General features: G+C 37.6%; 1 non-coding gene across 1 annotated transcript; it reads right to left on the bottom strand.

Moving 5' to 3' along the window:
• Nucleotides 1–323: 323 nt before the first annotated feature.
• On the bottom strand, nucleotides 324–428 carry LOC133820223 (small nucleolar RNA R71). The gene has a single exon (XR_009886648.1). It is a non-coding gene; the product is annotated as a small nucleolar RNA R71 (small nucleolar RNA).
• Between the last annotated feature and the right edge of the window lie 13,912 nt (nucleotides 429–14,340).

The raw sequence follows: 14,340 nt of genomic DNA, 5'->3' as shown, positions 1-14,340 counted from the left end.
TCAAGCATTCATCCTCCTACTGTTGAGGAAAATCATTTTGAGATAAAACCCTAAATTATTCAAATGGTACAAAATTGTGTACAATTTGGGGGATTACCAAATGAGGATCCAAATATCCATATCATAAATTTTTTACAGCCGTGTGCGATATTAAAAATGAATGGGGTGAGTAATGATGCTGTAAGATTAACATTATTCCTGTTTTCATTAAGAGACAGAGCTAAGAGTTGGTTGAATTCATTACAAGCCAACTCTATAGTTACTTGGGACAATTTGGCTAAGAAATTCCTTGGTAAATATTTTCCTCTTGCGAAGTCATCCCGGATAAGAGGAGAGATTAGTAACTTCCATCAGCTGGATGGGGAGTCTTTATATGATGCATGAGAACATTTTAAAGAGTTGCAAAGGAAATTCCCACATCATGGAATAGAGAAGTGGCTTCTGGTTCATACATTTTACAATGGTTTAGGGGGAAATACAAGGACAATTATAAATGCAGCATTGGGAGGAGCGTTTATGAGAAAAAGCGCTAATGAAGCACATGAATTATTGGAAGAGATGGTCATGAATAACTATAATTGGCTTACTAATCGTGAGAATAAGAAGGTAGCAAGAGTCTTAGAAATTGATCCTATTGCTTTATTGACTGCTCAAGTGGCATCTCTAACCAAGCAATTGCAGCAGAATAACCTCGCCGCACAAGCTATGCAAGTACAAAATGTCATGAGTTGTGAGATTTGTGGGGGATCACATTCTTATGAACAATGCTCAAGCACAGCTAGTTGCTCAACAAATGTAAATAATATGCCTTTGGAATAGGCACATGTTATTGGTAACTTTTCAAGACCTACACCCAATACCTACTCCAATTCATATACTCATGCGTGGAAAAATCACCCTAATCTGTCTTGGAAAAATAATCAAGGGTTACAAACGCAGTATCCACAATACCCACCCCAACAACCCATCATCAACTGACTTAGGAATACATTCTAGACCTTATTATGATCCAAACCCACGCCCATCTCACCCACCACCACATCCTCCAATGAACCAACCAACAACACACCCTGAAGTTCAGCTCGATGTACTGAACCAGTTCATGACCGAAACCACGGCAGCTATCAGGAATTTGGAGACACAAATGGGGCAATTGGCTACTTTGATGACAAACTGTGCTCAAGGGAACTTACCAAGCACTACTGAGGTAAACCCAAAAGAGCAATGCAATGCAATGCAATATACTTGAGCAGTTGCAAGGAGTTAAAAGAGCCAAAAGTGGTTGACAAGGAGAATGAAGTGAGTGGGTCTGATGTTACTGAGAAATCAAAGAAGCAACCAGAAATATGCATCGATCACAATATAAAGATTCCATATCCTCAGAGGTTTTAAAAGAATAAGCTTGATAAGAAGTTTTCTAAATTTTTGGATATCTTTCAAAAACTACACATTAATGTACCGTTTGTTGAGGCACTTGAACAAATGCCAAGTTATGTGAAGTTTATGAAAGAAATTTTTTGGAAGAAAAAGAAGCTAGAGGATTATGAGACAGTGGTACTTACTAAGGAGTGCAGTGCGATACTTCAGAAGAAACTACCTCCCAAGCTTAAGGATCTTGGTAGTTTCAATATACCATGTTCTATAGCAGGTTCAGTAGAAACAAAGGCTTTATGTGATTTAGGGCCAGTGTAAATCTAATGCCTCTATCAATCTTTCAGAAGTTGAATTTGGGAGAAGCTCGGCCAACTACTGTGTCTTTGCAGATGGCAGACAGACCAGTTAATCATCCTCGTGGAGTAATTGAGGATGTATTGGTGAAAGTGGATAAATTCATCTTTCCTGCGGACTTTATTATTCTTGATATGGAAGAAGAAGAAAATATTCCAATAATACTTGGAAGGCCATTCTTGGCTACTGGTAGGGCTTTGATTGATGAACAAAAGGGTGAGCTAAAGCTGGGAGTGCAAAAAGAGGAGGTAATATTTAATGTTTTTTCAGCAACGGAAATTCCAACTTGTTGTAGAGTTGAAATGGTAACACAAGGAGAGAACAAGTTGGAAGTCTCTAAGAAAAGATCCATGGTTAAAACTTGAATGAAAAAGGGGCATCATCGGTTAAAAAGGTTCTTCAGTGAAAGGATTCGAATGTTACATGAGTGGGGCAAAGTTCCACCAATTTATAATAATAAGAAACGAGGGCCAACTCATGACACTATGGCTCTCAAGGATGTGAAGGGAGGACTTGATCCAAGTTGAATATGAAAGAAGAAAAGTGTCTGGCTAAATGACGTTAACGAAAACGCTAGAGGAGGCATTCCTATACTTTATTTTAATTTTTGTCTTAATTTTTAATTAGTGAACAATTTCATTTTGGATTTGTGAAGATTTTTTTAGTTTAATTAATTATTTATTTTTGCTTATTTTATTTTTTGTAAATAAAAAAAAATCGTGCAAATCGTGAAAAGGTTGTTTTCCAATTAGTCTGAAGGTCAAGTTGCGACTTGAGTAAGTCGCAGCTTTAATACAAGTTAGAAAGTATGGAAATTGAAGGAGGGGGCGGGCCACAACTTAAGCTTATAAGTCGCGGCTCCAACACAAGTCAGAGAGCCTACAAAATTTTGTAAAGGAGGCGGGCCGCGACTTGATAAGGCTGGGTCGGGCGCCTGGGAAACAGAGATTGGTGAAAAATTGATGCGGGCCACAACTTGCTTTACCTGGGTCGCGGCGCGCCTTTGTCATATAGGGAAATTTAGGTTAAATTCTTTTTTTTTTGCCAATACCTCTCATTTCAAAATTTCCTTCATTCCTACACAAGTTATTTTGAAAATCTCTCATTTCTTCCATCCTCTTTCTACTTAAAATAACCCTAAAGCCATATCCACTAATCCCTAATTTCATATTTCTTTCTTTCTTTCTTTCATTTACATTAATCCTAATTTGTTCTATTGGTCATAGTAAAAATTGAAAGAGAAATTGAAGAGTGGGCAGTCTACAAGATTCAAAGGCACGTTCCTTTTTAATGTTCTTGAAGTTTTGATTGAAGTAATTTTGTGTTAAGGGATTGAATTAGATTTTTGAACTGCACTGTTAGTCTTTGAGTTGATATTTTTGGGGTTAATCAGTTGAGGAAAGTACAATAAATTAGAGGAAGTGCTGCCCAATTTTTGTTGTCATATTTGATACATTGTTTTAGAATGTGTGTTTTGTGGTAATCTTGAGTCTTTATGTTTGTTTTGTGCAAGATTACGCTTTTGTTTGTCTTTGTTGTAGGTTGGTGCGTTGAATCATGAGAAAAATGTAAAATGAAGAGAAAATGGTGTAAAAACGAAGCTCTTTGTGGTTGATCGACTCAAAATGGTGCTAAGGACAAGTAAAAATTAGTTTTTGATGAAGAAATGAGGTTGAAAGGCTTAAATTGAGAAATAATGGAATTAGGGTCACGACTAGGAGCTTAGAGTCGCGACTCTAGGCAAGTTAAAAACACAAAGATGCTGAAGGGAGTTAGAGCCGCGACTTGTCCTTATAAGTCGTGATGCGAGGGGAAGTCAGAGGCTAAATCAGAGGGACATCAAAGACACAGACTGCGACATGATAGTGCCTGAGTCACGACACCTGAAGACATATGCAGACTTGGAGGGGCTTTAAAATTGACATGTGCCGCGACCTAGGGAAGGCCAAGTCGCGGCCCGCCTATGAAAAACAATGGATTCGTGATTTTTTAAACTATAAATTCAGACTTAGGGTTTAATTAGAAATTAGGTCAGATTTTAATTACGTTTTTAGAGACTAATTTTGATTCTTAGACTAGTTTTTCTGCACTTTCATATTTTTTTTTCTTCTTCAAGTTTTTGAATCTTATGTTTTTGAATTATTATTTTGTTGATTTAGTCATGTCTAATATGAACTAAACATTTTTATCTAGGGTTTAATGTAGTCACTTGGATTTCTATTTAATTTAATTAGGATGTTCTATTGATTTTTCTTCTCTATTCTAATCTATATAATGTTTGCTTAATGCTAGTAAATCCCAGATCAATATTTACTGGATTTATGATTTTGATTCAAAATTTGAAAGATGAGAATTGAATATGCTATTGTTATATAGACATAGGTTGCACATTGGACGAAAGTACCTGTATTGCTTGTGTAGTAATTAGGTTTCTATGCTTAATGCCTACTACATGTTTAAGTTTATCACAAAGATGTAGAAATCTTGTATATAGGATGAGATCTTATATCTTGAAAAAGAATAGGAATCGATTTATGTTAACCTGCTATTAGAATAGGAAGAATTTTTTTTAGAACTAATTAATAAAATTAGTAGAATGAAAAGTTGATGAAGTTAATACCCTAGGTCTTTTTAATAGTGATTTTCATCTTTTGATTAGTTATTTTGTCCATAGTTATTTAGAATTTTATAATTAGATTTGTTCATCTAAATTTTGTTTGCCAAATAGAAATTAAAGAACAATTATTGGTAATTGGGTAATAGTCTCTATGGAACGATATCAGTTCTTCCAGAATTTATTACTTGACATGACCACGTACACTTGTGTGCATATTTATTACTTGACACGACCAGGTACACTTGGCTAGCTAACCGACTACTAATTCAATTCATGCTCTCATCATCTCTTCAGCTAACTTTTCTGATATCTGTATTAAATTGAATAACTGTCCTGGCCCCTTTTGACTCAATGCATTGGCCACCACATTGGCCGTCCCTGGTTGGTACAAAATAAAACAGTCGTAGTCCTTCACCAACTCCAGCCAATGCCTTTGGCGCATATAGCTCCTTCTGAGTAAAGAAATGCTTTAATCTTTTATGGTCGGTGTATATCTCACACTTCTCTCCATACAGGTAGTGCCTCCATACCTTAAGTCAGAATACAACTGCTGCCAGTTCCAGATCATGAGTGGGATACCTCTGCTCGTACTTCTTCAGCTGTCTAGATGCGTAGGCTATCACCTTTCCACCTTGCATCAATACACACCCCAAACCCTACCTCGAAGCATCACAATAGACCATAAACTTCTCCTTGTCTGATGGAAGACTCCGTACCGGAGTGGTGATCAGTCGCTGCTTCAACTCGTTGAAATGATTTTCACATCTATATGTCCAAACGTACTTTGTTTTTTTACACGCCAGCTTAGTCAACGGTGTGGCTATTATGGAGAATCCCTCAACCAAATGTTGATAATACCCTTCTAATCCCAAGAAGCTCCTAACCGTGTTAGCTTGCACAACTGTCATGGTGCATAAATTCTAGCATTTGAAGAAGGATTGGTCGAATTTGGGGATATTCAAAATTATGAAAAATGCAGAGAATTGCTCTCTATCTTTCATCGGTTGACCGACCTAGGGCACTCGGTCGGCCGGCTTGTGTTTTCAGGCAGGCTTGGCCATTTTGTCCAGGTGGTCGATCGACCATATTTATGGATTTTTTCAAGGAATTTCTAGGGGTAACCTTAGGCTATCAAAAGCTAAGGTCCCTAGGACCTAATTGAGCTTGCTTGTAGTGTATTTAAGGCTTATCAAAAGTTTGATTGGTTTGGGTTTATGAGAAAACTAAACCTATGATATATTGTTGGACTAGGGTTTTCGAGAGGCTCGTGAGGGGATTACACTCGAGGTCATTCTAATTCTTGTAGTAGACTTGAAGAAAGAAAACTGACATATACACATAGAGTAAGACATGGGCATATTACTTTTGAATGTAATTATGACTGTATATCTGATTCTATTAAGATTGAATACCCTATATGTACAGTAGTGTTTGTTGTGCTTATTTGCATTATAATTGATTGTGATTAATCAGCATAGGTCGTGTTTCGTAATACAAGCAGATGTAGGTCATGATGATGCGGAACCATTGTGGGGTGTTGTACGCACTCACTCGGCATATGGTTGTATGATTAGTGTCAGGAGAGGCCCCTCGTTTGGCATAGGCCATGTAAACTAATTTTTTACTGAAATGAGTTCATCTATTATCTGTGAAGAATGTTGTTTGCTATTCATGTATAATTGCTTATTTATTATGCCATGTTGGGATTTCTTACTAGGCCTTGGCTCACAGGTGCCCTATGGTGCAGGTAAGGGCAATGGGAAAATTGACCAGCCATGAGGGCTTTGGAGTGGTGAGTACACGCTCGGCCTGCTCAGCCGCCACGACTGAGACACTTTTGAGGATTTTAGAATATAAGTCAAGTTTTGCCACTTAGGCCAAATACTTTTGTAATTTTTGTTGTAATTACGTTTGGTTTGAAATTTTTTCTGGGATCCTCTGCCAACATTTAAAGTTTTAATGGAAAATTTTATTCCTTTTGACGAAAATTTTAATACCTAAACCTTTCCTTAAATGACTCGCTTAACGAGTTAAGCACTATTTTAAAGACACATTGTAATAACCCTGGATTAGTGGAGCATTACTGTTCTCATCATTTGTGTAGTCATTATTGACAGAGATACTAATGTTTGGATGATGTGGGGGAACTCAGCCATCCCTGCAAGCTCCTAGTCCTCGTTTTTCCCAAAGTACCTGAGGATCGCACAATAACCGACCTTTGGGCTCTTTGTTGGGGCCTTGGTCATGGTATAGGGTTTCCGGGCTCTGGAACATGTTTTTGGAGAACTTCTTGAGCCCTCTGAGCTCCATTCCATTGGGCACTTGGTACTGGAGGGGCCACCGAGGGTACGTGTTGGCCTTGAGGGATTTCTTGAGTTGGTGGATCCATAGGGATCCCATGGGCAGCCAACGCGCCTCGCATGATGTTGAGGTTGTCCATCACAGTGCCATGTTGGCTCGCTGGGCCTTTAACTTCGAATGTTGCGCTCCTACCTAGTTTCGAAGGTCGATTACTTTCGTGTTTTGAGGATGCGTAGAGCTACATATGCCATCCTCCAAAAGGTAATCTTTGTCAGCAATAAAATCATCCTCCGTCTCATAGCCGTCGTACTCATCTTATGGTGGCAGCTCATTCTCCTCCACTTTTGGGGGATCCACGATGAGGGAAGGTCATTTTTCCTCTCCTCCTGTGGAGGCCAATCAGGGTTCACTTGAGATTGGTTACACGTGTCTACCATTGTCGAGGTTTTCACTATCTTTCTACAGCTCTCAATGAAAGCCCCAAAATGTTGACTTGATTTTCGATCAATTAACAAAAATAGAAGAGAGCCGGTAGAAAGAAATAAAATCAAAACACAAGCAGGTTTTTACGTTGTTCGGTCATTAACAAGGCCTAGTCCATGAGTCAATTGTATTAAGAAAAGCTCACCAAAATTACAACTTTTTAGGGTTTTACAAATGGGGCATAGGTTTTTCCTTCTCCAAGGTAAAAATAGGAGTCTAAATCTAGGGTTTTGGATCCCTACATATGACCCATTCATGCCCTATTTATAGGCAGCATGAGGGTAACAAATGGGGTGTCATCCTTAATGAAATATACAACTACATTCATTCCAACATTTTGTGGGAATTATTCGTTACATGATTAACATCCCACATGTGTCCCTCTGTGATAGGCCTAATTGGGCGACCTTCTAGCTTGAAAAAGGGAGTGGTACCCAAAATCTTAAAGGAAAGGTACCCACGACAACTTCCCCAATGGAGTCCATGCAGGGCTTATCCTTTGTGGTCCCCAGATCTCCGAGAATTTTGCTAGGCCATTAGCAACAGGCATTAGGCTCTCCGAAAAGTTTACGTGAGGGCGTTCTTCCTAAGCCTAACCTCGGGGACTTCCTAAGAAGTTATGCCATGGGGACTCACAGAGGGTTTTGGAGGTCCTTCCTTAGATTTTTAATGGTTCAGATATAGATTATTCCTTGACAGGATGATACTTCTCCAAAAAACTCACTTCAAGAAATATAGCATACATGTGGCCACGCATCGGAAATTGCTGATGTGGATGTTAGGCCGAAAGAGGCCCGGAACAATGTCTGTTGCCTATCCAACATAATACCTTTTATGTCAGTCAAAGATTGACATCAAAAGCCTTCAATGTAGTAGTGGAATATGTGTCAAAATAATTGGAAGGGCTCTCCATTCATAGGCTTCAAGGAAGTAAAATGCATTCATAGTCTTTCATAAGCCAATATTTTCGGAGTTTCTTGCATTAATAATGGAAGTTACATGCCTATAACAATCCATAAGGTGAATGATACCAATGCCAAAAAATGTTCAATTATTACATAGTCCATTTTAGGACATTATTTGGACTGTTTTTAGAAGAAAACAAATTAATTAGGTTTGAAAAAGAAGCCAAATGCAAAATGAGTTTTCTGAACCGACATTCATACCTTATGAGATTTTTATTTTTGGTTTTAATTTATTTCAAAGTTTATATTTTGTTAATTAATTCTAGGGGTAATAGTAGCTAAACTCCTTTTGTAGTTCCATTTAATTGAAGTTAACTACTCATGTAAAAAAATTTGGTGGCGAAACTCTTCGTCGTCAAGGCTGTTGGTCCTCAGTCTTTAACTCTAACTAGGGACCTCTATGATAGCCTCGTTGTAGTGCTTGATTGGCCAAAATAAATTTTTATATTACTAAATATTTTTAAAATCGTTATAAATTTATTTAAAATTTAAATAATTTAAAGTCAATTAAAAATTCTAAGAAAATACAAATTTAAAACAATTCGATAATACATATTTAAAACATTAAGCTTTACTTAAACAATTTAAATTTTTTTAGAAACAATACTAATTTAAAAAAATCTTAAATTACAAAACTGAAACTTAAATATTGCATTCATAGGAAAAAAAACCTAATGTCTTGAGATGGCTTGAGGTAGGAGGAGAGCTTGACTTGGAGCTGATCTCTGAGGGAAGTTGGTGATTTGATCGTAGGGAGGCCGACAATTTGAATGAAGGATGCCAACGATCTAGGCAGAGGCAAGGTCAAGCTTCACTCGTAGCTTAGGGATGAGGTTGATGAGCGCTGTTAGCGGAGATATGCACGCAATATGGCTTGGGTGGAAGGCAACGAGAAGACCGTCATTTTGGCCACCTTGGGTGGGATGCAACGGGGAGACACCACCAAATCCGCTTTATTTTGTTATTAAGTTTTCTTTGGAAATCTGGTTACAATTTCACATAATTATTTAATATTAGTATGAAATTATTGATGTTCTTGTGTCGTTTAAAATCTAAGTTCTCAAGCTTCACGGTCTTGTGTTCTTAAGTTTAGATTAAGTAATTCAGTTGCACTATTTTTTTTATTGGTGTATTACATGATTTTAGATTGATAATTTTGAATTTTGATGTTGCAATATTATTGATGTTTTGGGTACTTGTTTAATGTTTTTACAATCAATGGTTAATAATTGTGATTTAAATTTTTGTATGTGTGTTTAAGTTAATAATTGTGATTTAAATTCTTCTTCTTCCATAATTTACTTGGGATTTGTAGTTAATGTTAACCTTTTTTAATAGTTAAATTGTTTTAAAATTAGATTAATTTTAAAATAAAGGCTTTAATTTATAAAATTTTACTGAGGTTTTTAAAAGTTAAATAGGTTATAAAAGATTATGTTATTTTAATAAAAATTTAATTTTTTCCACTTATTAGGTGGTGCTACGTAGTTCCTAGTCAGAGTTAAAGCACAAGGACCAACAGCTGCATCCTCGAAGGCCTGAAGTTTTGCCACTAATTTTTTTTACATGATGAGTTAACTGTAATAAATGAAACTATACAAAGAGTTTAGCCGGTATTATCCCTAAATTTTATGAATTATATTTACAAAAAATAAATATATTTATACATTTAAGCTATGGTATTTTTTTAGTATTTTTTTTCTTTCGAAATTCATGGTTAAACTTGGTAATATGCAGCATTAAAAAACTTGATAATATGCTTAAATTGAGGTAGCCAAAATGGTAATTTACTTAAAATGAGATTATTCACAAAATGTAGGTATTATGGTAAAAATATGATTAGTTTAGAATTATTTAAATATATTTAAAAAAATGGATTTTAATTTTTAGAATATGAAATACTATTTTTTTAATATTTTATTATATGAAATACTTTTTTTAATTATATTTTATTATATAATAAAAATAGGGGACGATAATAGTACTCTAATCACATAAAAAATAAAATGACAAATCATGCTCAAGAAAGATTTTTATACTGATTGGTCAAATGCATTACCAAATTGTCATTTAGTATTAACTAAACAAAATAGGTATAAGTCTTACTTTTATTTACAATTTTTTTGAGTGAATTTACAGATTATTTTAATCACGACATAATAATAATAATAATAATAATAATAATAATAATAATAATAATAATAATAATAGTTATAAATATTATATATATAGATATCCATAACAATGGAGAATCACCAAGTTACCCAAAGTTAAATATTAGTATTAATATCTAATTGTATTTGTGGTATTTGATTTTCTTAGATTATATTTATCTGTATATAAAGCGTTCACTCCCCCTTCAAATAATACATGAAAGTTTCACTCTCTCTTCTGTCTATTTCTTTTCTTTACCCTTTATATTTTAATATTCTTAATAGTTTTATAACATGTTATCAGCATGAGTCTATAATTATAATTATTTGTAGGTTCAAAATTTTATCACGGGTCTCTAGCAATAATCATTTGTTGGAATTTGAAATTGATGATTCAGTCTTCAACCATCATCCTGTGTTGATATTAAAATTTATTATCATGTCTCTAGTCATACAATATGTTTTATTGCAAATGTATGTTTATATGATTATCATACGATATGTTTGATAATAAAAAAATGTATATGTGAGTTGTTATTTCATCATAGTGATAGTTGTTGACTGTCCTTTTCGCTGTCAACTTCATAACAGAAATTAAAGAAAATAAAGAAGATTAATACTAAGATTTTACGTGGTTCAGGTTATTAAACAAACCTAGTCCACAAGTCTTTAGTATTAATGTTCTTGAAGCATGTGATGGCACACTTCAATGGAGGTTTTCTCAGGCATCGTATAGAGTGCCATGAATACAAGAAGTTGTGAACCCTTTTCCAATGGCACCCTAACCCTATTTATAGAGGTTGAGGGTCGTTAACTCTCTTAATGTGGAGTTATTACAAGAATATTCCCATATGAGTGGGATTAAAAGCCAAACTAAAACACCTTTATATGGTAACGGTTGCAGTGGGCCTATGAAGATTACAGGGGGCCCAATTCATAGGTCGTAGCCCATTCTTTCAGGGGAGGAATGTCCCTGACACTGTCAGAATGCAGTTTGACGTGTTCTTATGTCAGGCAACATTGTGAGAAATGTCGATTGTCGAGTGTACAAACTTGACACTACTACTCAAGACACCCAAAAATTTGTCAGATGATCTTGTGGTTGCCCAAGGCTACAGTGACTGACACCTGACACCCTCTCTAGGCTCGAGGAAAAAATTCCTTGACCTAGAGGAATATCGGGTCAAGACGGCGAGAGGACTACTAGGGTGGTCTTTGGGACGTGGCCTCACTTGGAGACATCCACACCTAAAAAGAGATATGACTTACTGGGAGGAGACTACACTCCGAGGAGCTCTGGGCGAGTTCTACAGAACTTTACTATCTCTTGAGGAGCTTAATTACTTCTCTAATGACTGCCACGTGTCCAATGATGAAATCACAGACAACATTTTCCTCCAAGTCTTCACTTGTCCTCGGACACTAGAGACTTATGACTGAGGAGTAATCTTAAACATTTTTGGGAGGTGACGTTTTGGCTCCATGACATCGCATTTACAAGAAGGAACTGTGACGTGTGGACTCCCCATTGTTGGGCCCATCAATCGGTGCCATTAATGAGGAGTACGTTCGACATCCAAGACGTCCAATCCGTACCCGAAGTGTTCTTTCACCCATTATCCGAGGCATCCTTTTCCAATGTTGATGATCGTGATCCGTGCCTTGACAATTGTGACTGTTGGATCATACTCGAGTGCCTACCCCGTAGGTGATCAACTGTTAGGGTGGAGTTTCTTCCACCCCAAGTTCTTCTAGTATAAAGCTCGAGAACTGCTTCTCACATATTCACTTTGGCTATTTGAAATTTGAAAAAACACCAGATTCTTCACACTCTCCCCACGAGTTCCAACAACTCGGGTCTTAGGAGGTCAACTTTACTTAGGGTTCGAAGACAGAGTGTTACTCCTTAGGCGCGTGGTCCTCGGAAGGGTACACTAGGTCATTTTTATGGCTTCTGTAACGCCCCAACTCCTGGGACCGTTACGGCGTGCCTTGTAAATAGTGCTAAACTCGCTAATCGAGTCATTTGGCCAAAATCGTGATCTAAGTATGATTAGCGGTTTAGGGATTAAACATCTTGGTTAAGATATAACGTTTCACTAGAACGTTTAACATATACATTGGGATCCCGAAAATACAATTCAGAGTTTATTACAGAAAATATTTACAACAGGCCGTTCTAAGCGGCAAAACAGGGTTCAACCCTAGTTCCACTTTAAACCTCGGCCGTGACGGACGAGCAGCTGCATATGTACACGTCATCACCTAAGCCCTCCAACTCAAGGATGGTCTAGCTTCCTCTTGCCTTTACCTGCACCACATAGCACCCGTGAGCCGAAGCCCAGCAAGAAAACATAATACTTTTCATAAACATTATCAAATGATTATCATTGTAATCACACTGAATATAAAGCTTTCAAACCAATGGGTGCACATCACATGATTCTAGCGGGAGAGTGGCTGTTAAGTAAGCCACCAGCCTCCAAGCTCTGTTTTGTAGCGGGGGAGAGTGGCTGTTAAGTAAGCCACTAGCCTCCAAGCTCTGTTTTCTAGCAAGAGAGTGGCTGATAGGTAAGTCACTGGCCTTCAAGCTCTGTTTTCTAGCAAGAGAGTGGCTGATAGGTAAGCCACTGGCCTTCAAGCTCTGTTTATTCATCGACCCTCAGGGTCGGTCAGGCATTAATGCTCCTTGAGTCATTCAATGCTAGTAATCGATTAGATCTAATCTCTGTTGGCTTGCGTGATTCACGCTAAGGCCGTTCTGACAAGTAAGTCAGCGCTTCCTGACCTGTGTCCAGTAACACTACCGAGCCTGACAAATAAGTCACAGCCTCACAGCTGATACTAACACTTTTGTTGATTCTGTATTCAGTCCATACACAAGTAAGCAATGCTATCAATATGTATCATATGCCAGTTATCCAAGAATAGGGCATTCAGCATGCTTACTAAACAGTTTCTAGCACAGTCATGATCATGCACAAACTCAGAGACTCAAGCTCTGACCAATCTCATATTCATCGTTCATGGCATGCTCTAATCACATGTTTCTCGTGCATTACATGCATCACACTTAATCATCCAGCATGCCTCAACAACAATCATATGCAAATGGGCAAAATTTGCCAAGCATTCATTATGCTAACAATGTTTACATTTAAACGTCCAACATGCATCATTCATAGCCATGCATGTCATACTCAATAGCCAATCAACATGCATCATAATAGCCATGCATGTCATGCTCAATAATCACTCAACATGCATCCATAATAGCCATGCATGTCACATATACACAGGGTGCAGTTTTCTTACCTCAGATTCGAGCTAGTACCAATATAAGAACGATTCTTGAGAACGATCAACCTTTAAGTCCTTAGCGGTCACCTAATCATTACCATATATGGAATACCATTAATAACATGATAATAAAAGGTTTCACACCAATATCTAGCCCCCAAGAGATCAATCCAAACTAATCCAAGTAGTAGGGACACTCCCGAGGCCCATAGCTAAGTTCCCGGGGTCAAAACGAGCAAACGGGGTGAAAACAGGGCAAGGGCTGCGGCCCTAGCACCTTGGGCCGCGGCCCCCAGGGTTCTCTGAGGCAAGGGCCGCGACACCCTCCATCAAGGGCCGCGGCGCCCAGCAAGGCTCACTTCCAGACACCTGCTTCTTCGAACCAGGGCCGCGGCGCACAAGAACAGGGCCGCGGCCCCCAACCCTGGGCCATTCCCAAACGCGTTTCAAGCACTCCAAATCCTCCAAAAACATACCCAAACATTCTCCAATCATCAAATCAAAGTTCCCAAGCTTCCCAATACTCCAAAACCCCCAAAACCCAAAGCTCAAACCGACCAAAAACTCAACAATTAACAAAGTCCAATTCTAAGCTTAGAAACTTTAGAAACTTAAAACCTTAAACTTAGATTACCTTTGATTGGGTTATTTCTCATCAAATCCTTCGGTTAAGAAGCTTCTAATCTTCCCTAGGATCGCTATGCCTCGAACCTCGCTTGATTCCGACTCCCAGAACTCAAGATTCTCTCAAAAAGGCTCAAACGGTAAAACAGACTGTTTTGAGAGAGAACGA

This window comes from Humulus lupulus, chromosome 2, assembly GCF_963169125.1.
Source record: "Humulus lupulus chromosome 2, drHumLupu1.1, whole genome shotgun sequence".
NCBI lineage: Eukaryota > Viridiplantae > Streptophyta > Magnoliopsida > Rosales > Cannabaceae > Humulus > Humulus lupulus.
Note: the sequence above shows the minus strand (reverse complement) of the source record. Positions and strands in the feature narration are given on the sequence as shown.